Source organism: Pan troglodytes, chromosome 5 (assembly GCF_028858775.2).
Source record: "Pan troglodytes isolate AG18354 chromosome 5, NHGRI_mPanTro3-v2.0_pri, whole genome shotgun sequence".
Lineage (NCBI taxonomy): Eukaryota > Metazoa > Chordata > Mammalia > Primates > Hominidae > Pan > Pan troglodytes.
This window is the reverse complement of record NC_072403.2, coordinates 107,952,259-107,977,566: the sequence shown is the minus strand read 5'-3', so window position 1 is coordinate 107,977,566 and position 25,308 is coordinate 107,952,259. Positions and strand designations below refer to the sequence as shown.

The following is a 25,308-nucleotide window of genomic DNA, read 5'->3' as shown; positions in this document are numbered from 1 at the left end:
GAAAAATTTTATACCACTGTGATTGAATAATTATTAAAATAGATAACTTCTTTTCTAAGTGATTACTTCATATTATCATGGAAAGTATGATTCTAATTAGCTCTTCCGTGCTCATTATATGCTTCTTCCTGCATTATTATATAATATTCTGAAAGTTCCAAAGTTCTCCTAGTTGCTGATTATCGAATTGGATTATCCAATTGTCACTTGCTAATTGTCTATTTGGGAAATAGGCTCATTTTATTTGTTACAAACTGAAATGATTATGTCTTCTTAAATTCTTAAGTATGGAGAAGATGTAACATTTATTGAATTAGAATTTACAGCGCCAGTCAGTGTTTCAAAGATTTCTACATATTATCCAATTCCATATTCAAAATAATTAAGCAAAATTTTTATGTAATAGGAAAAAGAGTCTCAGATATACTAAGAAATTTGACTTTAATCTCTCAGCTAAATAGTTGATATTAAGTCTTTGTTTAATTAAAAACATTAAACATTACTCAATGTTTAATTAAGCATTCCTTTGCCATTAAAAATACTGGCCAAAACCACAGTGATTTTGCACCAGTCGAACAGTTAACTCAATAAACAGGTAAGAATTTGAACCCAGTTATATCTGGTTACAGCTCTGTGTTTTTTTTTCCATGTAATGCAGTGTTTCCATGAAGCCCTATTATAATATAGGTAAATATTTGTCTCTATTTTTCTAGAACTTCTACTTTGCCCCTTCTTCTCTCTACAGTATTTCTTTGTTTTTCTGTTGTTCGATATCTTCCTCTTTTCTTCTGCACAAGATTGCCACTGGCATACTCCAAGCAAGCCAGTCATTTCCTGACCTTCCATTCTTCCCATAAAAACATATCTGTCTTGTGTTTGATTCACTCCAACCTTTTTATTCCTTGAAATGACACACATATTTTATAAGTTCTAAGGTATTCACATGTTAATGTTGCTATTAAATAACAAGGCAATGTAGAGACAAAAAAATTACAAAAACCTGTTTTTTTATGAAGAAAACAGCAAAACATTGGCTAATGAAAATCCAAGAATTTAGAATTCTTAAATTTCCAAAATGGCTCTGGAAAAAAAGCAGAAAAATACAGCCCTTGAAGTGAAGTGAAGACACAGCCAGCCCTTGAATAACCAACAAATAAAGAATAAAAGCCAGAGAACCCATCACTTTATCTGATCCTTCAAGTTCACTGCACAGAAGGAAAGGGCAGCTGTCCCTTAGAGACAGTCCTTTTGCTGATGTTTTTGTTGTTTTTAGAATATGAGTAAGCAATAAGAGTCAGAAGAAATTGGAAAATTTGAGAAAAGAGGAAGGGGAGAAGTACACCAGATTTCAGGGTTGGCAGCACTGGCGATAACAACAATAATCATTAGGTGGGGTGGTGACAGAAACCGCAAAGGTAGATATGAGCAGCAGACATCTATCTGAATGCAAGAGAGAGAAAAAAAAACTATGACAAAGAAATAAAGAAAGAACATCTGTGCATCAGGGCAGAGAAAGGGACATGTATTCATCTTCAGTCTACCTCTTTGAAAAAGAAGAAAGGCGAGATGCTTTGAAATTTCTAACGCAGGGTTAGAATAGAAGTAAATTCTGTATAATATAAATCAGTGACTCCAAACCTTTTGATAATTAACCAAAGTCTTACATTTAATTTTGTGAGGCTCTCTTCAATGTCTAAAAGTATAAAAGCGATATAAAATCTTAAAGTTTCACTATAAATGCAAAATTTGAAATGTTTCAGGATGTCTCAAAACTGGGAATGAGTATCAGGATATGAATATTTACATGACTATAAGTAAAACAATGGTCATTAAGAAATTTTATAAATTATTTCAGCTATACATCTTCCATTCAGTTATTCATCATGGGACATAATTGTCTGGAATATCTGAAAGTAAATTCAACATTAACAGACACTGTTACTTTCAGTTCATCTCTACTAGCATTTATTGGATACTCACCATGCTTCAGTTGGGGAGGTAGGCACTAGGAGTACGAATAGTAATAAGCAACAAGTTTTAATTTCAGAGTAATCCAGTCAGGGAAACATAAATATATAAGGCCAATATGATGTTGTAAAGGCATAAAATGGTACAAATAAACCTGCCATTGTGTTAATACAAAGAAATCGCATGTGTCCAAGCCTAGTGTATAGGAGATGCCTATTAGAGAAGATGACAATTATGCTCAGTCTTGAAAAAATTAAACATATTAAAGCAGCATTGCACCTTTTTCTTTTGATTATTTAGGAAAATTTGGACACCCTTCAAACTATAAAGCACTGGAGAAATATTATGGCCATGGGAAATATGTAATAACACATTTTTGCTTAATGATTTTGATTTACAATACATTATAATTACACAAAGTATATGCTTAATATATTTTGTGGTTTAGTCTCACATTTGTACTTCCTGACATAGAAATTCCCAATTCTTTAACACGCCCTATGCTGTAATCTATATAGATTATAGTCAGAAATTACTAATTTAGATTCTAATATTGCAGCTTAAATACAATATATTTGTTCCAAAAGCTTCCTTCTTATTTTCTATCTTAGTGAGAGGTTCATCAATCTCAGATAACAAAAGTTTAATGCATTCCATCAGTAGGAAATAGCAAGGATGAACATATATCATACCACAGATAAGAAGCCTATCCAAACAGTCACTTATTGAAGTCTTTTGTCACTACTGGGAGACAATTTTCCATGGATCTTTCACATTTTGCACATCTTATGAAAGAATCATTGACTGCTTTTGTTTTGAACTGTTTTAAGAACATGTTTGTAAAGCAGACAGCCTTGGATAGAAATAGCATCTTCTGGAACAAAGAGAGGCATGTTCATTGCCCATTATAAAGGGGTGACATTCCTTAAATTGAGGGCCTTTTTGTTTGTAATGTGTATACTTCATGTTGCCTTGTGGAAATTGGGACCCAGGGAACAGGACAAAAATGTTGATATTTTTGCTACTGCTATTGCTGTGAAAAATAAATTGTCCTTCATCTCTGACCTAGGAGTCTATTGTTTTCTACCAGCATCCATTCAACTGTGGCAGACTTTCATGTTAAGTTGTGAGCAGAGAAAAATCTCAGACCCTTCAGAGATTTTTATAACGTTAGTGATGAGGATGGGATGCTGACAAAGTCATGGCTTTCTGGAATAGAAAAGATGAGAGCCCTGCAGGCCTATTAAATATTCCGAGTTAATTGGGTTATGCCATGAACCACCACCACATCACTTGAAACTTATAGTACATATGAAGTCTCTCTCCTTCCCTGCTCTCTGATTCCTCTCTTTCCCTGTACCACGACCTCGCTTATTTAAACAGAAACATAACTAAGGGTCCATATCCCCAATAAGTATCAAAGGATATACACACTCATCCAGGAATGTTGAAAAATTTCAGGAAGATAAATATTTGAGAGAAGTCTGTAAGAATCAGTAACAAAGATGTTTGCAAATTATATGGGCCACTGGGCAATAGACAGTCCTTCACTTCTTTGCCTTTTAATGAGGAGGAATCAAGGAGGTCATTGCAAGCTAAATAACAAAAATAGGTAAAATACAGATGCCAGAATTTTCCTCTAAATGGAACGAGTTCCTTGTCTGAGAATTCCAGACTGGAATCTAGAGTCCAGTCTCAGACCTGCAGCACTGTAACAACTAATACTAAGATTTGCACTGGGTAGGCAGAAGCTTCTACCCTCTTTCAGACAATAGTAAAGAGTAATGTGTACATATATTGAGTGTGAAAAGGGAAATCTGTATCCAGAAACCAGGTGAATCATTAGAATTTTGGCTCACAATGGAAAGGAGGGGGTTATGGATCATACTGCTTCTCAAGGAATCATGGCAAATGCTGTGTTGACTTACAGCTAAATCTTGCCTTCATGCCAACCTTAGATCCACTTGGAAGTAATGAGAAAATCTATCAAAGGTTTTTGCAGTGGGACTTTCCTGCTATAAGGAAGCTTTACTCCTCTTGAGGAGATTTTTCTGAGACAGAAAAACTCCTGTGGAAAACCACAGATGAGGCATTGACTAGTATTTGGGCTCTTAATGGCCTGGATTGAGTCTAGAATTCTGATAAAATTGACCTACTAGAAAATTGAGAAAGAGACCCAAAGAAACCTAGGTAAATTCTTGAGGTTATCAACATTGTGCAGAGAAACTTCCCTATCCTTGATGCTGAAACTGGGAGAACTTAAGAGATATAAGATATTGCGGCAGCTAATGCCCCAAATTAAGGTGGATGCCTTAAAGTCACCATTGTGTGAGCCAAGACTGAGTCAGCCAGAGGTCACAAACCCCATACCCTAGCAAAAACAGCAATGTATCTGAGGCTTCTGAGTCAAAGGATTCCCAAGGATGAAATAGATGGTGCCAGCCACAGGAGTCCTGCTCCCAATATAGAGTATTGGGTGGACAACAATATTCTAAGTTAATTTGGTTATGCCATGAGCCACTGCAATATCATTGAAACTGGGATAGTACATATGAAGTCTCTCTCCTCCCTTGCCCTCTGATTCTTCTGTCCCCTTCTCCCATAATCTCAGCTTATTTAAAGAGAAATATGACTAGAGGTCAGGGTATCTCTATTCCCAATGGGTATCAAATGACATATGCACCTATCCAAGAATGTTGGGGAATTTCAGGGAAATAAGGGAATCAAACTTTTAGGATATTGGGATGTGGACACCTAAGTCATGTTTTTAACTGGATTTATAGAAAGAAAAGATTGTCTGATTTAGCTAATGGGGTTTAAGCAGTGTTCACAGTGCGAAAGGCAAGTTAACATCATCTCATGAATGGAGCCCTTTGGGCCAATTCCATGTACTGTTGTATTTTCTATATCCGATTGTATAGTAATTAATATATTAAGTGCTTATACTTCATCATCAGTTAAGTGCCTGGGGAGATTATCACAACTGGGAAAGGCCAAATGTAGTGAAGTGCTAAAGGGACACATAAATCACTTTCTGGTCTTGTTCTCTATTTCCTCCCAGATGGTCCAACAAAAACAATAAGAAGAAAAAGGGGAAAGAAAATCACAGCCTTGATTACAGACTTGAAGGGAACATGGGTGCTAAGACATGCAGTATTTTAATACAACAGCACTGTATGACCAGTGAAACAGTGTAATGAGAGCTAGAAGCTTGGAATGGATTATCACCAACTGAATCAAGTTGTTAATCCCATAATCCCAACTATTCATGTAACTGAATCCATTGCACAGACTAAACTCTTGGTATCCTGTCTTGGACTGTGCCAATACCAGCTTTTCTATACCACTGGATTCTGAGGACAAAGATCAAGTCACAACATAGCCACCAATATACATTTGTAGTAACCTCCCACATTACTACAGGTTACTCCCAGGGGTATCAACATTCCTCTGCCATTTGCCATCAGTAGTACATAAGTCAGCATAAGTGTCCCTACTCTCCATGGTGCAAAGCTTTCACTATACAGATGATGTCCTGTTAATCAGCCAGTTAGAAGCTTCCATTGCAATGGGAATTGACTGTGGTGTTATCACACTTCTATCAACCATGGCAGCTGATAAATTCTGACAAAATTCAGGGTTCTGACTGTCAAATAAAGTTTCTTGGGACTATATGAGCAGATTCACAATGTTTAATCCTTCTGGTAGTCAAAGAAAAACTGCTGTCTCTTCATCCCCAACAAACATAAACAATGTTCAGGACCTTATTGGAACATTTGGGCATTGGAGATGGTGTGTTCCTCACTTGGAAATTCTACTTGGACTTCTATATTAGCTGGTCCAAAAAATCAGCATCTTTTGAATGAAGCAGAAACCAACACACTGTGTTAGTAGGCTGTGGCCTTCTCTCTATATTTGGGGTCCCACATCCCTAATTAACCTGTGAGCTACGGGTTTCTGTGACTAATGATTTTTCTAACTGGAGCCCCAGGAAAACGTAAGCAGCTTCCATTCACAGGAGCCCTTTGGGATTTTGGACAGATCACCTCCTTAACATACAGGATATACACGTACCAGGTACACCTCATTTGAAAAGCAGCTATTAGCTTGCTACTGGGCTCTTGTCAAAACTGAACTCCTGATCCTGAAGACCTTATGACTGTCTGGCATACTATTTCATTTTGGGGTGTACCAACTCAGATTCAATGACGAACAAAGGTAAAAAGGGGTCCTATGAACCTCGCTTATAAAATAGAAAGAGTATATTCCAGCTTGTAGCTTGCCCAGCTTTCCAGTGCCATCTCACCTTTACATGAAAAAGTGGCTCATTCAACTGTTGCAAGTGCCTTAAATTTAACTCTCTGCAAGATCTGCCATCCCACACCAGAAAGCTCTGACCATGATTTGATCTATATTCACCTTAACAAAAGCAAAAAAACTACTGGAAATAGCAGGAGATGGTCTCAGTTTCTGCATTTCCCATGCAATACCTGTCAACACCTCCAGATGTCTTTCCCACTCCCATTTCTGTAACTCTTGCTTAACCATTCAGTGCAGACAGACAAACACAATTAAGCTGTTGGTGAAGACAAATAGGACAAGTTGGATTGACTGCCTTCATGCAGCCTCTTCAAAACAAGGAGTACAACCAGTCACTCATACTTAACTTAGTAGGTTAAATTAATCTCAGACCCTTTAGGACCCTTGAAAGTCAGCAGGAATTGACTAGTGAAATAGCTCAGTTGGCTCTCTACAGGTCAGGGCAGTGAAACATTGTTATCACTAACACCTATGTCTTGTAGCTCATCTCATGTCAAAGATTTCCCCATTTTTCCTTGAAGCTCTCTAATCATATTACCCATGTAACTCAGACACTTTCTTCACACAACGAATGTCATGAAAACATAAAGTTGTAAAGTATTCATAAAACAGTCAACAAGTTAGGAGGTATATTTTTCCCTCTCGTGTAAAAATTGAATACCTTATTTTTTTCTCTTGGTAAACCAATATTGAACATAAATTAACCAGATCCTTCATGGGCGTAAGCTATTCCTACTATAGTATAATTCAGGTACCTTCAGAAGCTGTTTGGAGCCATTATTTTTTTCAATAACATATATATTATAAACTTTACCTGGCTATAAAAGTAATTGTCCAGTCCGTGTTCTAGGTCAGATGACATGTAATACGTATTATTTAAATGCTGCCATATACTTCTCCCAAATTACTTAATGAGTCTATATTTTATCATCCCAACTATATGTCATCATCCTTTTCTAACACTGAATTGCAACTGTTCAATAAACATTCATCAGAGTAAATAAAACATAGATAATTACAAATACCTTTTAAGGTTGTCTAACTTACTAAAGTGGTTTTTAAACTTTTGATTATAGAATAGCTATTACACATATTGTTCATAACCTCCTTCCCTGCATCCTCTGCTTGTACTTCTCTGTGAATATTCCTTGAAGATTTAAGTTTCTTAAAAGGTAAGCATTTCCTACTTACTTTAAAAGTATATACTTAGTTACATTTCCATTAAAAGATTACCCTATGACCTCCAAGGACTGAATCAACCACTGAATTTGTTAGTTTGGGACTACCTGTGTTCATACTACTAATAGGTTCCTGCATTGTCCAAAAAAAAACAAAACAACAACAACAACAAAAAAAAACTCTGTCAGAGTTAAAATTAGTATAAAAAGCAATGGAAACTTGCTTTTTTTAAGGAACTAAATAATTTTTGTTGTCAAGCCTTAGCCACAGTATGCCTAGATCCATGTTACACAAGACAGATTTTCTTTTTTGGTCTTTTTGAGTTTTTCCTGGACACCCTTGTTTAATACCAAGGTGACATCCCTAGGTTAAAGCAGCTGGTGTCTCATCACTCCTATTTGTTCTTACTGGCTTCTCCACTTAAACTCTAAGCTGCTTGAGGTCAGAGCTTAAATCATACTTACTCTTGTGCCTGCCATCATCACTTCAGTTCTTGTCCCATAGGCCCTCAATAAAGAGAGGCTGAATTGCACTCCAAAGAAACTATATCAGGGGAGCCTTAGAAGTGTAGTTTTCCTCCCATCCAAATTTGCATCTTGATGTGCTATAAGAAGACCAATGCCTAAGATCAATGCCTCAGCTTTTGAATCAGCCACCCAGCAGTGCAAGATCACTGGTTCCCCTAGTTTACATCAGTCCAAGCACGTTTAGATAATATAGTGTTGTTCCAGAAAATGTAATGGAGATATCAAAATATGTCACCAAGTTATTCTTCCTAGATGAAATGATGGTGATGAGCCACCATCACCAAGAATACAGTTTAGAGCTTATTTTTTTACGCAGTAATGATGATGGTTTCCTATTGATTTAGTCATTCACTTCCATTGATCCCTCTGGCTATCAGTGAAGAGAAAGCTAAAAGTGCCAGGATTTTCATCTGTGGGCTTGAAACTTTGTGAAACAAATTTACCTTCCCTGACCACCTGAGTTATTCACAGTCTATGGAGGTAAAAATTTAAAAATAAATAAACATATGGATACGAAACCTTCTCTGTGATGACACAAATATTGAATCAGCATGGAGATGAAAATGTAAGTGCATTTTGCTTACAGAAACTAAAATCTGTTATTTTAGGAATATTTTTCAGTCAATTGTCTATAAAAGCTTATATGGAAGTGTCCATGACATGCTATTAACATGAAAAACCTTACACTGCATAAGTGAGGAATTTCTAATAAAAATTATGCAAAAATGTTAAAAGATTTTTAGGTGGGCTAGTTGCAGTTTAATTTTTGAATATTTCCCAAGCTTTAACCTGAAGGTGGGAGTGAATGAAAAAGTCTGGTTGACTGATTACCTTTAACTATGATGTGTTAGAAGTCTAGGCATTGAGATGGTCCTTGAAGAAGAACAGACCTTTTATTTCATTTTATTTTCAGATTCCTTTAACATTAATACTGACTTCTCCTTTATTAACATCTTAAAATAAAAGAAGTGGAAAATGTTTTTATTTTATAGAAAGACAAATACAGCATGGAATCAGGAGAACAGGATTTGAAATTCTGTTTCTATTAACTACTTTGAAACCTTGAGCAAGTCATTAGTAGAGTAACAGAAATGGAATGTTCTCTATATTACTAATCAACATCTGAATTCCGTGAATCTTTCTATTAAGAATGCCGAGCATTCCATTTGCAGCTAAATTAATAAAATTGAATTTTACACAATCAGTCACAGGTAAAAATCACAGAATTTAAATGTTTCTGTTAGGAATTTTAATTGTACATTAGAGTTTATGAGAGTATCACTTTATAGCATTGTTGTAAAACTTTGGTTGAATCATCATGCTTATTTTGAAATATTCATTTTACATATTTGCTCCTAAGAATGTGTTCTGCTAAATACTCCCTCCTGAATGCAAGATAGAAAGCAAAATTATGAACATTTATGTAATAATTTGATACTTATAAGTGTAATTTGGGGGTTATTTGAATTTATAAAATTTGCATTTTATAATATAGAGACATGAATTTATAAATAAAAAGGCAAATACTTATAAAAACGTAATAATACATCCACCGCAATGAAAAAGAAAATACAAGAAATATATATTAGAGTATAAAAATATTGTATGTGGTTATCTCTTGACTGAATCCTCTTGCCTTCATAAGACACTAAATTGTTTAGCTCTTTATCTACTATTATAATTTTAGGTATGTGTGAGGTGTGAATATGTGTGCTTTTTTTAAGGTATTTTTGTAAATTTGTCTAGAATTTTATTTAGTTCAATTCATCAATTGGATTACACAAAATAGTTTGCCTCTGATGCTCAGATTTTACGAAATAAAAGGAATAAAAGGCTTTATTTTAAAAAACTTGTATTATTATTGCTATAATTAAGGAGTCATATCCTAAAATTCAAGTGGGAAAACAGTTGCTATTCCAAATACCAAAATAATACCAAATAATAGAACTTGTATTTAGTTACCTTATTTGATTAAAGAATCAAATAAGGTAACTAAATACCAAAATAATAGAACTCGTATTTAGTTACCTTAATTTGATTAAAGAATTTAAGCCAGTCTCCAAGGGGTTGAAGCCTTTCTCTCTATCTCTCCCTTCCTGCAGCTTTCTCTTCCTTAACCATTCTTTCTCTTCATCACACACAAGGCAAAACATGGTTTCACATGGAACATTCAACCAATGGCAACTTGTTGATGGAATAATCTATATAATTTCCATAATTTAAAATATCTCTTTATAATGTTTAATTTATATTTAACATTGCAAATACTTAAACCCGTCATCCTCTAGGTGGCATATAATTACGAGCATTATAAGATACAGTTCAATAGTACTCAAAGATATGCCATTCCAATATTGGTGTGCCTTACCTCCCCATACGTTATATTTAACTGTTTAGCCTTTCTTACTAATGCCAATGACATTAAATCCTGGCAGATCTTCTTGAGTTTCAGCTCACCATAATTCTTTATAGAAATTCTTGCCAAAATTTTTGGCAGACTACTTATTTGCATTCTCATAGATAATTCTGAGACCTTGTTAATATTTTCATGTTAATTGGAATTATATTAGAATACATTGACTTTAATTTATCATTAACATAATTATGGGCAATAACTGATCAAAGTATTACTCCTTGCTTTCAATTTGGGATGTATCGATTCTGATACAGATTAATTACTGTTGGACATACTGTGCATAGTAGTCACCCTAATGTTACCCAAATGTACAGCTTTGAATGTTCTCAGTCAAGCCCTAAATATAACCAACTAAAATTTTCAAATTTAGAAAACCAACAATAAACTCATTATTCACAGCCCCTCTTGACTTTTAATGCGGCTATCCACATTTACTTAAAACCACCCCTTGTCAGTGGACTTGCTCAGTGCATTTCTGCCTATGTCTACACAAAAGGGAAATAAAATCTCAGATACAGTTTGAATGAAAACAAACCAACAAAAATTCCTGACATTGGAGAAGGTATTAAGGCAATATTCACTAACAAATTCCCTAGATGATGGCTCAACTTTCCCTTCCTATTTCTTATGTAGCCTGAGACTTGCTCCTTTAAGGTGATGAAGCATACATCTCTCTCCACCATCTGCAAGAGCAAGAATGGCACTTTAATTTATATTCCCCTCAAATTATAGTGATAATAATACCAGGAAATTTATATTGACACACTGCATGCCTCAGTGGGGCACCTTTTAAAGTTCCTAACATTTATTTCTGGATATTCTTATCCGTATTGCTTAGAACACAAGCCCTGTGACCAAGGGTTCCATGGAGTACAATGCCATGTTGAAATGAATGCCTTTTCATCATTTCTCTAAAATATTAAACCATAAATTGTGTGGGGTAGTTTTGTTTTTAAGATTTCAATACATGAGAAATTGAGAGCACAAATTTTATTATTTAAATGACCCCTCCCGATGTTCACTCCATCCCACTTGCTCATATTCATTCATCGAACACAATTCTTTATTTTCTCGCACTCCAACTAGAAATAATAAAACGGTAAACATGGTTTCAGAAGAAACGACTACTGTTCTAAGAAAACTTCTACAGCAATACCGTCTGGTGCTAAGATACTACACAACTCTGGAAGCACCCAAATAGTGCAGGAGCTTCTTGGTACAATGTTTTCTAATCCTCCTATATCCCTCTTTTAGCCACTACACCAAAAGAAAAATAAGAGCTTTGGCTTATTGCAATTTCAAAGAAGATTTTAAAGGGTAAGTTTGGTGCTACTCTCATCTCCTTCAAGAAAAAGCTTCTTATCCACAAGAGTTGCTGAGCTTTTGATAGTGTTGTTGCTGAAAGAGATTCACCACCTAGGCAAGTCCTCCGTTCTTAACCTGGAAGTAAGACCAATTCCGCAGGAACAGGTAAAATAGGTGTATTTCCTGTACTCAGCTAAGACGCCTCTCAATGAACAGAACAAACCTAAGCAATGCAAATAGTTCTGCGCTTTAAAACAACAATAACAAAAAGTTTGGTTCCAAAGGGTTTGGTTTTTGTCTTTATTTTTTCACGCTTGATAATACCCTTAACAGCCCAGGTGCTGAGTAACACACAAAGTAACTGTACAGAAACCAGGATCACAGCGTGTCTGTGTCAATTTCCTGAGGTGACTGTCAGAAAATCTGGACAGGCACCATTGTGTCGAGGGAATGAGGTCAGAATTCACTAAGGACCATTCACCCTGGGAAGGAATAGGACGGGACAGTCGGGCTCGAGAGCCAGGCTTTGGGAAAGGAGAGAAGGTGGGTCAGGGAGGACTTTGTGGAGAAGGCTTTGTCAACGCGAGATCGGGTGAAGGGTGGCAGATAGGGGCGTTTGTGCACTGGCATAAGGTGGGAACGCAGGGACGGTAACAGTAGAGATGACCCTGTTTGGGGTGACCAGAGGGTCGGGGCCATCTACTGCTGCTAGTGTGGGAGCCTGGGGGCTGGAAGGTGAGGCGGGACTGCGAGCTGCAGGCAGCTGTCCCCACGACGGAGAGGGGTTCAGGTTGCCAGCAGGTGGAGTTGAAATCAAACATCCCCTTGGGGACCACAGAGCAACACCCTCCCTGGACCCTCTGCCTGGAGGACGGGGAATCACAGCAGCTGGTTTGGGGTGCCTCCCAAACCAAAAGATGTTCTCTCCGCGCCAAGCTTTGACGCCCGACCCCCTGCACTCTCCCGCCTACTCACCGGTCCTAGGGGTAAAGCGCCATCCGGGGCGCTCGCGAGGGCTGCGCGGCGCAGGAGGCAGGCAGGGCCAGGCGGCGGTGGCGGCGCTGTCCTAAGAGCGCGACTGGGGCTGGGGGACACCGAGGCAGCGACAGCGGCGGGGGCGCGGGGAGCTGCAGGGGAGAGCAGTGAATCTGGAGCTGCTGCGCCGCGCGCGCTCTCTGCCCATCTCCGGCTTCGCTGAAGCTGCTACAGCTACTGCCGCTGGAGGGGAGGGAGGCGAGGGGGAGGGGAGGAGGCACGCGGTAGGGAGGGACGGAAGAGCAGGAAGGGTGGGGGGTGAGCAAGGGGAGAGGGGGAGATGGTCGCCCAGAGTTGAGGGGGTGGGGAGGAAGGCGCGCAGGAGCCCAGCAGAGGTTCCCACTAAATGAGCTTGGGAGGGGAAATGGAAGATGAGGCGATGGGTCTCTCCCCCGCCCTCCTTCTACCCTACCCTCCTTCCCCCTTCGCGCCCTTTCCTTGGGCTCTTCCTCTCGTGGCTCAGGCTGGGGGTTACCCAAGCTTGGCAGCAGCCGCGGCTTCAGCGCGCTGGTGCGAGTGCTGAGTCCGGGAGGCAGCCTCTACCGCTCTCCGCGCCACCGGCCTGTGGCACCTGTGCGCGCACACTGCCGCCCGCTCCATTGCGGCGGCTCCTGGACCAGGATCCGCAGCCTGTCGCCCTCCTTCTCTCCTCTTTCTGGGCAGCTTATGATCCTACATGTGCATCCATGACATCTGTATAGTCCCCCATTGGTGTTTGTTTCCCTGGGCGCTCTTTGGCACTGGCTGTCCCGCCAGAAGGCGCCAGCAGGGAGCTCAATGCCGGCAACCATCGCCTGCCCCTTGGAGCTGTTGCCTGGGCAGGGGTGGCCTTGGTTGTTTACCGCCGGGGTTGACCAGCTAACGAGGTAAAAAAAGAAATATATACATATATCGTTTTAACCCAATTGCCTCGGACCGTGTTCTCAATGATCTAGGAAGGTTGTAAGTGTGAAGTGCATAGTGACAGCCCATTACCTTCTGTCTTGGTTTCCTTCCTGCCTTTTCTCAACATTCTAAAAACCTAGGGATTGAAATATCTCTGAATCTCTTTATCACAGAGCTTTTCATTTCCCCCTGCATTTTCCTAGGGTTGGTCCCGCTTTCGTAGTGTGGATTTTCGTTTCCTCTATTTGACTCTAAATCAATCCTGTATATTCGCAAACTACAAAGAGGCGCATGCAAATAGATACTGTACTGAGGGCAGATACACGCGCGAGATCCAGAGGGTGAGTTAACACACATTCAGTAAATATAAAAACAACTGGAACATTATTAACTGATTTCCGTGAGCCGTAATTTTATTTTATAATTTTCACGTGGTAATTGGGGATAGACAGGGAGCAAGTATATTATGTGTCTAAAAGATATGACTAGAAAAAAAAGTCTGGTAAAACTCTCCTCAAATAACATAACACATAAAGTGAGCTAATTATTCCCAGACATTCCCAGGAGGGAAAGAGATTCTGATTTTGTTTGGCTGGCTGGTTGTGTTGCTTTAAAAAAAAATGAAGTAATCTTTCAGTTGGTGGATTCGTTTTTTTAAAAGCCTAAAGGATCATAGTCTCTAGAATAAATAAGGTAGGCATTTCATTTTACATAAGTGTGTCTTATATAACAAATGTTCTCATATTTTAAAAAGTGCTCTCTTGACTGTAAATGCAATGTGGAAAAACATTTTCAATGCAATAGGCCATACCTAAATATTGATGAAAAACCTCTAGATTTTCCTGTATACATTCACATGAAGGAAAAAACAATGTTGGAGATAAAGTATTACTTGATGGGCTGGGCGGTATCAACTTGCTAGACTCTGTCCTGTTGAGTATATCTGCTAATGAAAATATTTGGTTCAACATTCACCTAATGACTTGACTGAGAGAACCACCTCCTTATTTAGGGAACAATTATCTAATTATTCGAATACACCTCCCTTTTAAAAGGTATGTGTTACTGTCTTCAGAGATCCAGAGGTGTACCATGCAAATTCACCCACTGTTATTCTTTCAATAAAGACCATAGAAATAAAAGGTTGGCAAAGACTTACAATTCATTCAGCTCCCTAAGTCTTCTCAGTGGTGCCTATACTACAGAGGTGAACAATAAATTTTGCAAATGCCAGCGGCTACTTGGGCAGAGGATGGTTACCAAGAATTAATTAAATCTCTGTTTTCTCATTTCTGTTTGTAATATTTCTCATCCCTTCCTTATTAAAGTAATTTACCTTTGAGAATTTTTACTATTTTCCTCCTGTAATTATGAAACTATAACGCAATAGCTTATAGTCTCATTTTATGGTTCTAAAGTGGCAAAGACAAATACGCAAGCTATAATGCCTTACAGCCAAGCAAAGGAAAGGGGTGATGTTTGGAGTAGAGCAAGCAAGCTTCTAACTCCTCCCTCCAGCTTACCTCCCCAGCCGCTTGGCCCACCAGAGACAAGAACAGGATGATAAGCAATGGAATGGCATTGAACTCTCCTGCTGAAGGACTTGCATTTCAATGTAGATTCTGAGGCTGGGTGAAAACTTCTCTGTCACCTTTACTACAGCATTCTCACCCATTTATATTTCTTTCCCCTTCTACATCTCTATTACTGTTGCACTGTGTTATGCATTACACCATGGGAAAATTAATCAATTAATACAATAAAAGCTTAATTTTAAAACCCTGACCCTTTGAACTTATTTAATTGAAAACAAATTCTCATGCTGAAATTTTCTAAAATCAGAAAGATTCAAAACCCTGTCTTTGAACTGATACTGCATGAGTGCCAGATATTGGTTAGCAAAGGAAATATCATTGCTCTATTTATTGAACACATATTCAATTAGCACTCCCTGTAGGCAGCAATATGTTAGGCCCCAGGGATATCACAGTTAAGAAAATTGCTAACTGTGCCCTTGTGAGGCTTAAGAGTCCAGTGATACAATAAAAAAAGTTTTATCACTAAGAAAGATGTTCTAGTAATAATGATGATCATGATAAATTTCAAGCTTAAAGAAGAAACATTTAATAATTTAATTATAGGCATTAAAAAGATTAGGAGTAAAGAAAGACAGATTATGAGCCTCTGCTATAACCAGTCCTTATGTGAGCTGCTGAAGAAAAGAGGAGAATGAAGGGTTAGTTAAGAGAGTCACATTTGTTGTAGTAACAGAATACAGTGGATACTTTTTAGGCAAGAGAAAATTTTGGTGAGCCTTAACTTTAAAAAATAAGCATCTGTTTTTATTCAAAGTGAGAAAAATGGAGAATAATAAATGTTTCTGAGGTTGCAGACACTTCTAAAAATTATATATGTACTATATCATACATATGATTAGCACTGCTGAATACATGGACTGAATCTATTATGAAGGCAGTGGCAAAAATTAGCAGTTTTCCTTCTTTCTTCCCAAAGAATGTACCAAAGAATCAAAAGGAAAAAAATCACTCACAACTTTTTTTCAGTAAAATCAAAAGACAGGTAATCTGCAGTTTCCAAAATTTGTATGTGAGATCCCAGAACTGCTGAGATCAACCAGAAGTCTCAGAAGTGAAAGAAAGAGGGGCAGAGAGTGGGCCCAATGATACCTAATTTGAGAATACACCAAAAAAAAAAAAAAAAAAAAAAAAAAAAAATTCTTGAAAGTGAGACTTTCACTCAGAAGAGCAAAATCAATTTCCATTGGTTACAACAATGGATTCAGGAACTAGAGTTGGGGTATAGCTGCAAAAGGAGGAAAGAAAGAAACCTGACAAATGTAGGGGACTCAGTTGTGGCTAATCTCAGAAAACCTACAAAAATGTGATTCCTGAAGGTAAGTTCTTACTGTGACTTACGAAACCTTTATTTCTTGTTTGCACCAATCAGTATAGGAACTGGAATTTCCTACAGTGTGGATAGTGAAAGAAGCCCACTTGGATGTGTCTTGCAGGAAGTAATGGAGTGATACACAAAAATTAGGCAGAGGAGTGAATCTATCTCTGTAGCAGCAGTGAAGAGAAACCCTTTGAAAACCCCAGGAGTTATTTTCCTCTCCTTTTCCCAAGAACCTACATAAGAAAAATTTAACTCAGTTATATATGAGTAATTGAAAAAAGAATGGACACACTGTCAACACAAAAGTAGTATAGGAAAAGACTTCCAAAGGAGTAGTAAAATATATCAATTGTTGAAGAACACACACCATAGCAATGATGTCATGAAGAAGTTGAGAAATTTGTTCTAACATTATGGCAGAAATTTTCAAGAAGGCACAATGAAGGAATTGCTTTTATAAATGAAAACTACAAGGTACAAATGCAAGAACTTGGGAAGGGATGATGAGAGACAATGGGAGCTGGTGACACATAGCTGGGGGAACTCAGAAAAGAAGTGAAGAAAAAAAATACCTTCACGAATTAGGACTATAAATGGGAGAATTACAAGGTAAAATGGACACTGAGATAGACACAGCAAGGAAAAGAAGAGACAGAAATAAGGAAGGCTAACAAAATGAAATGCAAGTAAAGAAAAAATACACAGGATTAGAGAGAATACAAAAGATGGAGAAGATAGGGAATGGTAATCCAATAGATACATAATTAGAGAAAAGAAATAAGTGATGGGAAAATAAATATGTCAATATATTATTAAAGAAAGAAACATTCTTCAAATGAAAGATGACTTGAAATTTCACTTTGAAAAGAAACAATGATTACCAGGAAAAATTGCCCCAGAATCATTGACATTGAGATGTGTCCTAGTACAGTAACTAGAATTAAAATTTAAAAAAGAATTTTTTTAGGCATGCAGGCAAAGCAATCAGTAGCTTATAAAGAAAAATACTGATACTGGCCTCAGAAGTCTTCACTGCAACTTTAGTGGAATCGAGCCATTCAATATCAGTGCAACAAAGCTTACAAGAAACCAAAGAAAATAAAATAAAACTAAGGTTTTCTTTTTCTTTTTAGCTAAATGGTTTTTCAAGTACAATGGGAATAGACAAACAATGGTGAAGATGCAAGAACTCAGGGACTATTATTCTTATGAAACCACCTTCAGGAAATCACTAGAATAATGAATGAAATTCAGCTTTCTAATAAATAAATAAAAGGGACATGCTGAATCAAGGACTGATTTTCAAGTTAATACATTCAGTGTATTTATCTACTGATCTACAATGTTAGAATATGAGAATTAAAGCAGTATAATGCAATATAAACCTTACAGGAAAAATAGACTCTGACAATATAAAAATGATATGAGATATAATGGCATCAATTGTCTAATGGCTGAGAGTCCAACAAAACCACTTAAAAGAACAAATAAGTAGCATGACAGTTAGTAACACAAAGATGAAATTTAATCCAAATTATTTGATAAATTATCTAGTCAAGCAGGAAGGCATGGAGGAATAAGAAACACTAATTTTTATCATTACCTACTTTAACAAACTAACAGAAACATTTCTTACTTTAACTAAAATATAGAGCAATGCAGATAAATAATTGCAAAAGTAACACAGAACAAAATGAAAATCTTTGTAAATATTAAGAATACATATATACGCTGGGCGTGGTAGCTAACACCTGTAATTCTAGCACTTTTGGAGGCTGAGGCGGGCAGATCGTTTGAGCCCAGGAGTTTGAGACTAGCCTGGGTGACATGGTGAAGCCCTAACTCTACAAAAAAACACAAAAATTAGCCGTGCGTGGTGGCACACTCCTGTAGTCCCAGCTACTTCGAGGGGCTGAGGCAGGAGGATCGCTTGAGCCTGGGAGATTAAGGCTGCAGTGAGCCATGATTGTGCCACTTAACTTCAACCTGAGTGACAAAGCAAGACCTTGTCTCAAACACACACACACACACACACACACACACACACACACACAGAAAAAAATAAAACAGAACACAAAATGAAGGAGTTTTACAAAATAACAAGTGAAAACATAACATAACACAATATGTCAGAACCAAAAGTAAGTATTTCCATTATATCAATAAATGTAAATAATCTCCTGTTCTATAGACAAAAATAAAGATTTTTATACTTTATCACTGAAAATAGAGTTCTGTGTTTTATATCTACCGCAAGAAAACTCAGAACACTTAAAAAATAAAAAGATGAACAAACATTTATCAGGGAAATGGAAACAAAGAGTAAGCAGGCGTTGCAATCTTAGTCAGAGATAAAGCCTAAAACATGTTAAACAAGATAAAGAAGGATATTTTAAGGTGATCACAGAACAGACACCTTGCTATGAAAACAAAGCAATTATGAACATCTGTGTAGAAGATTATATATCACCAGCATTCCTACAGCAGCAATTGTAAGATATTCAAGGAGCTAGCATGAAGCCCACCATTGATAAGTCTTAATACTTTATAAAATATAAGTAAAGTTTTGAATATTAAATGTCAATACACTTTTCAGGCCAATCTCACTTAAGAGCGTCAGTGCAAAAATCCTAATTAAAATATTAACAAATGAACCTCAATAGCACATTACTGTATCAACACTAAGCGTATTTTTCTTTTTTTCCAAAAAGGTAGGAATGTTACTGTATTAGAAAATCTATTAACATACTTAGTCACTTCCCTTATCTATAAAATGGAAGTGCAATATTAGTATCTACTTTATAGGATCATTTTTTCAATGATTAAAGGAGTTATTGCATACCAAATCTTTAGGAAGAATGCCTGGCATAGAGTGAGTCTTTCATAAATGTTATCTGTTGTGTTTATCAGCATTCATAAGATGACTATGCTTGTGATAGTAATATAAGTCTTCTTATCATTTTCTTAAATAATAAACTTCTTATGTTAATTTATTAATATTGTATTCTCATCTTTTATCCCTTCTCCTTGGGGTTTTTATCATTGCTCTTTTAGGCCCTCTGTTCTTTTGTATTATCTTTAACATCCTACAAAAATTAAAATCAATTTGTAAATTCAGAGAATACCTAAGACCAACCACTTATTTTAAAATAATTTCAAATAATAATAGTAATATATGAGTGCACTACTTCTGTTTTAAATAGACTTTATTTTTCAGGGCAGTTTAAGGTTCACAGCAAAATTTAGCAGAAGGTAGAGTTCCCACATAGCGTCCACCACATACATGCACAGCCTCCCCATTGTCAACATCTCTCATGAGAGGCGTATATTTGTTATAAGCAATAAACTTACATTGATACATTATCATCACCCACTGTCTATAGTTTACATTAGGGTTAACTCGATGTTATACATTCTATGGATTTTGACAAATGTGTAATGGCATGTATCTATTATTGCAGTATCATACAGAGTAATTTCACTGTCCTAAAAATTCTGTTTCACCTATTCATTCCTCCCTCCCCCCAAGCTGCTGACAACTACTGATCCTTTTACTCTATCTATAGTTAGAGATGTCCTAGAATGTCATGCAGTTGAAATCATATGTTGTGTAGCCTTTTCAGACTGGCTTCTATCACTTGGTCATAAGCATTTAAGTATCCTCCATGTCTTTATTATTATTATTATACTTTAAGTTCTGGGATACATGTGCAGAATGTGGAGATTTTCTCCATAGGTATAAACGTGCCATGGATGCTTGCTGCACTCATCAACCTGTCATCTACATTAGATATTTCTCCTGATGCTATCCTTCCTCTAGCCCCCCACCCCCCGAAAGGCCCCAGTGTGTGATGTTCCCCTCCCTGTGTTCATGTGTTCTCATTGTTCAACTCCCGCTTATGAGTGAGAACATGCGGTGTTTGGTTTTCTGTTCCTGTGTTAGTTTGCTGAGAATGATGGTTTCCAGCTTCATCCATGTCCCTGCAAAGGACATGAACTCATCCTTTTTTATGGCTGCATAGAATTCCATGGTGTATATGTGCCATGTTTTCTTTATCCAGTCTATCATTGATGGGCATTTGGGTTGGTTCCAAGTCTTTGCTATTGTGAACAGTGCTGCAATAAACATACGTGTGCATGTGTCTTTATAGTAGAATCATTTATAATCCTTTGGGTATACCCATACCAGAACATTCCTTGCTGTGCTTAAGAATTAGATCAAAGTGAGACAGATGACCAAAAGCAACAGTGTCCTCAAGCTATGATAGGTCAAAGCACTGAAAAGCCGTATGTCCTCTATCCTGGGCGATTGCAGAGACAAATATTTTGTGCTCAAACATAAAATCACAGCAGATATATTTTCTGGTGTCTTGGCAATGAGCTAGCTGGGAGCTGTGACTCCCCTTTACCCTAGTGGAATGGACAGTAAAGCTATCAGTTCCCCAGGCCTCCAGGTGTTATCATCACTGTATAAACAAGTCATTTGCACAAACAGTGTTTCAGGTCTTGCGAATAAACCTCCCCCTGAAGAGCTGGTCCCTAATCTGACTACTGCTCCACCCCTTTTTAAACATTCTCAAGGGCACTCTCACCCTAGTCCTATAAAAAATTAGAGGAAGAGAGGACAGGTTTCCTTCCTGGAGAACAGTGTTCTTTACAATTTCCCATTGTGTTTTCACCCTTACGTGCTTCTCCAAGGGAGAAAAGAATGTGGCAAACACTGTTCCTCTGTTTATAAATTTCCCCAATAGAGCTTGTTTTTTTGCAGACCAGGTGGCATTGTGACCTAACTCTCTGCAGGACTGTAGGGAAAAAGAGACAAATTCACATTGTTCTTTTAAAAATATTTATATTTCATTTAAGCACCATAGTTCTGTTAGTGGCACATAACAATTAATTAGGTCATAAATTCACTAGTCACATTTTAGTGCTTTTAATAAGATTTCAGAGAAACAACATTCTCATCAGCTATAAATCCACAAATCATATTTCAGAATGTTAGTTCTGAAGCTAATACTTTCAATTTTTATTGATTCTAATTGGATGCAATTTAAAAAGGCACAATTTTCTAATACTGACACCAAGCTCTAGAGGTGCACCAAATCTAGACCCCAGTCTCTCATATACTATATGGGAAATTTATCAGTAAGCTGACACTGAAAATCCTCTATGAGAGTAACATTTATAAACTTAAGATGTAGAAATATATGTAAGTTACAAAAGATTACTATTATTTAAATAGTGGTAGAAGTATAATATAATGATTTACATAAATTGTGAATTATATTTACTGCAATAAATAATAATTATCCAGAAGATGGTGTACTTTAAATACCACTTTAGCTAAGAGACCAAACAATACAGTTCTTCCAGCAAAAATGGAAGCTTATTATTCTTTCTTATGTAACAGCCTCAGGGGTTTCAATCATCTCTCCCTTCTTGCCTTTTACTATAAGCAGTCAGGAGGAATCAAGACCCTCTTTCAACACTTTTCTTAGAAATCTCCTTGGCTAAATACCCAATTTTATTGCTTATAAGTTCTACCTTCCACAAAACACTAAAACACAGTTTAGCCATGTCTTTGTCATTTTATAACAGGGATCACCTTTTTCATTTCCCAAAATATATTTTTATTTTCATTTCAGACCTCACAGGAATCACCCTTAGTGTAAACATTTCTAGCCTGTACCTCAAAACTCTTTCAACCTCTACCCATTACCCAGTTCCAAAGCTGCTTCCACATTTTTTGATATTTGTTACAGCAGTACCTCCATCTTTGTATCAAAATCTGTATTAGTCTGGTTCTCCAGAGAAACAGAATGTAGTAGGAGTTTTTAGTGGAAAGAAAATTTTATGTATGTATATACATACACAAATATATGTATTTATAAAGAGATTTACTATAAGATATTTGTTCATGAGATTATGGAGGCTAAGAAGTCCCAAGATCTGCAGTCAGCAAGCTGGAGATCAAAGAGAATTGATGCAGTAGTCCCATTTTGCTTCCCAAGGCATGAGAATCAAGAGAGCCTAATAAATTCCAGTGTAAGTGCAGAAAAAGTCCAATGCTGAAGCTCAAGCAGCCAGGCTTCCTCTACTCTCAGGAAAGCCTTTTTGTTCTCTTTAAGCCTTCAGTTGATTGGATAGAGCCTGCCTAAACTAGGAAGAACAATTTGCTTTACTCACTTGACTGATTCAATTGTTAATCTCATCTAAAAATTCCCCTATAAACAAATTCAAAGTAATGTTTAACCAAATGTCTAGGCACCCTGTGGCCTGGTAAAGTGGAACATAAAATTAACCATCATGGGTGGTGAAAAACTTCATTTTGAAAGCTTGTGATCCTTTGTAAGTTTGCAGAAACAACGTCCTTTCATGAGCCAGAATGTAGTATATAGCTTTATCTATCTCTAAGGGAGGTCAGGAAATGTAGTCTGTAGCTGGGTGGACATAAATTGACCTTAAACTTGGAGGTTTCCAGTACTTCAAAGAAAAAGGGAACTTACACTAGAAACAATCTATCTCTGTCTGCATTCACATGCATGTGTGTTGCACATTATTACCCTACTTTTTGTACCTAGAGTAGCAATAAAGAGGTCTTTTATACAGATGCCTTCAAAAAATTTTAAGAGGCCACTGACAAACAACCAGATAGGTCGCAGAATATTAAGTGTTTTATTATGTTCTTCTTGTCTAAGTCCAATGATCTTCTTTAACATACCTTCTCTTCTTTTTACTTTAATTTTAGGCTCAGGAGTATATGTGTGTTTGTTATGTATGTGAATTGTGAGTCACAGGGTTTTGATGTACAGATTATTTCATCACTCCAGTAATAGGCATAGTACCCAATAGGTAGTTTTTCAATCACCACTCTCCTCTGAACCTCCACCCTCAAGTAGGTACTGATGTCTGTTGTTTCCTGCATTGTGTCTATGTGTACTCAATGTGTAGCTCCCACATATAAGTGAGAACATGTGACAATTGGTTTTCTGTTCCTGCATTGGTTCACTTAAGATAATCGCCTTCAGCTCCATTCTTGTTGCTGCAAAGGATGTGATCTCATTCTTTTTCATGGCTTTGTATTATTTCATGATGTAAATCTACCACATTTTCTTTATTTAGTCTACCATTAATGAACATTTAGGTTGATTCCATGTCTTTGCTCTTGTAAATAGTGCTACAACGAGTACACAAGTGTATGTGTCCTTATGGTAGAACAATTCATATACCTCTGGGTATGTACCCAATATTGGGATTCCTGGGTCAAATGGTCATTCTAAGTTCTTTGAGAAATTGCCAGACTGCTTTCCACAGTGGCTGAACAAATTTCCATTCCCACTAGCAGTGTTTCAGCATTCCCTTTTCTCTACAGCTTCATCAGTATCTGTTATTTTTTGACTTTTTAATAGCCATTCTGACTGATTGTGAGGTGGTATCTCATTGTAGTTTTCATTTGCATTTCTCTAATGATTAATGATGTTGAGCATTTTTTTCATATGCGCGTTGACCATGCATATGTCTTCATTTGAAAAGTGTGTGTTCATGTCTTTTGTCCACTTTTTAATGAGGTGTTTGCTTGTAAATTTCTTTAAGTTCCTTATAGATTCTGGATATTAGTCCCTTTTCAGATGCATACCTTGCAAATATTTTCTCTTATTCTGTAGTTTGTCTGTTTACTGTATTGATAGTTTCTTTTAATGTGCAGTAACTTTTTAGTTTAATTAGGTCTCATTTGTCAATTTTTATTTTTGTGGTAATTGTTTTTGGCATCTTCACTCTGAAATATTTGCCAAGTGCTATGTCCAGAACAGTATTTCCTAGGTTACTTTTCAGGGTTTTTATAGTTTTAGGTTTTGCATTTAAGTCTTTATTCCATCTTGGGTTGATTTTTGTTTATGGCATAAGGAAGGGGTCCAGTTTCAATCCCTTACATATAACTAGCCAGTTATCTCAGCACCACTTGTTGAATAGGGAATTCTTTCCCCATTGCTCCTTTTTGCCAACTTAGTTAAATATTCGATTATTGTAGGTGTACAGCTATATTTATAGACTCTCTATTTTGTTTATTCTGTCATGGGTTGATTACCGTAGCCTTGTAGTATAGTTTGAAGTCAGATAATGGGATGCCTCCAGTATTTTTCCCCCTTTAGGATTTCTCTGGCTATTCAAACTCTTTTGGTTTCATATAAATTTTAAAATAGTATTTTCTAGTTCTGTGAAGAATGCCATTGGTAGTTTGATATGAATAGCATCGAGTCTGTAAATTTTGGGGGGCAGTATGGGCATTTTAACAATACTTATTCTTCCTATCCATAAGCATGGGGTGCTTATCTATTTATTTGTGACATCTCTGAATTCTTTCAGCAGTATTTTGTAAATCTCATTGTAGAGATCTTTCACTCCCCTCGTAAGTTGAATTCCTGGGTATTTTAGGTATTTTATTTGTTTTGTGGCTATTATAAATGAGTTTGCATTCTTGATTTGGCTCTCAGATTGAATGTTACTCATTTTTGCACATTGATTTTGTATCCTGAAACTTTGCTGAAGTTGTTTATCAGATACAGGAGCTTTTGGGAAGAGACTATGAGGGGTTTTCTAGGTATAGAATTATATCATCTGCAAACAGGGATAATTTGACTTCCTCTCTTCCTATTTGGATTCCTTTTATTTCTTTCTCTTGCCTGATTTATCTAGTTAGGACTCCCAGTACTACATCAACTAGGACTGATGAGAGTAGGTATCCTTATCTTGTCCTGG

The 25,308-nt window shown here is 37.0% G+C and overlaps 1 protein-coding gene across 1 annotated transcript in view; it reads right to left on the bottom strand.

The window, feature by feature from the left end:
- FUT9 (fucosyltransferase 9) overlaps window positions 1–12,929 on the bottom strand; it is a 199,721-nt gene extending 186,792 nt beyond the window's left edge. The window contains exon 1 of the mRNA XM_009451666.4: window positions 12,691–12,929. The gene's annotated coding sequence lies outside the window, so the exon portion shown is untranslated. The remainder of the gene's footprint in view (window positions 1–12,690) is intronic.
- Window positions 12,930–25,308: the final 12,379 nt, after the last annotated feature.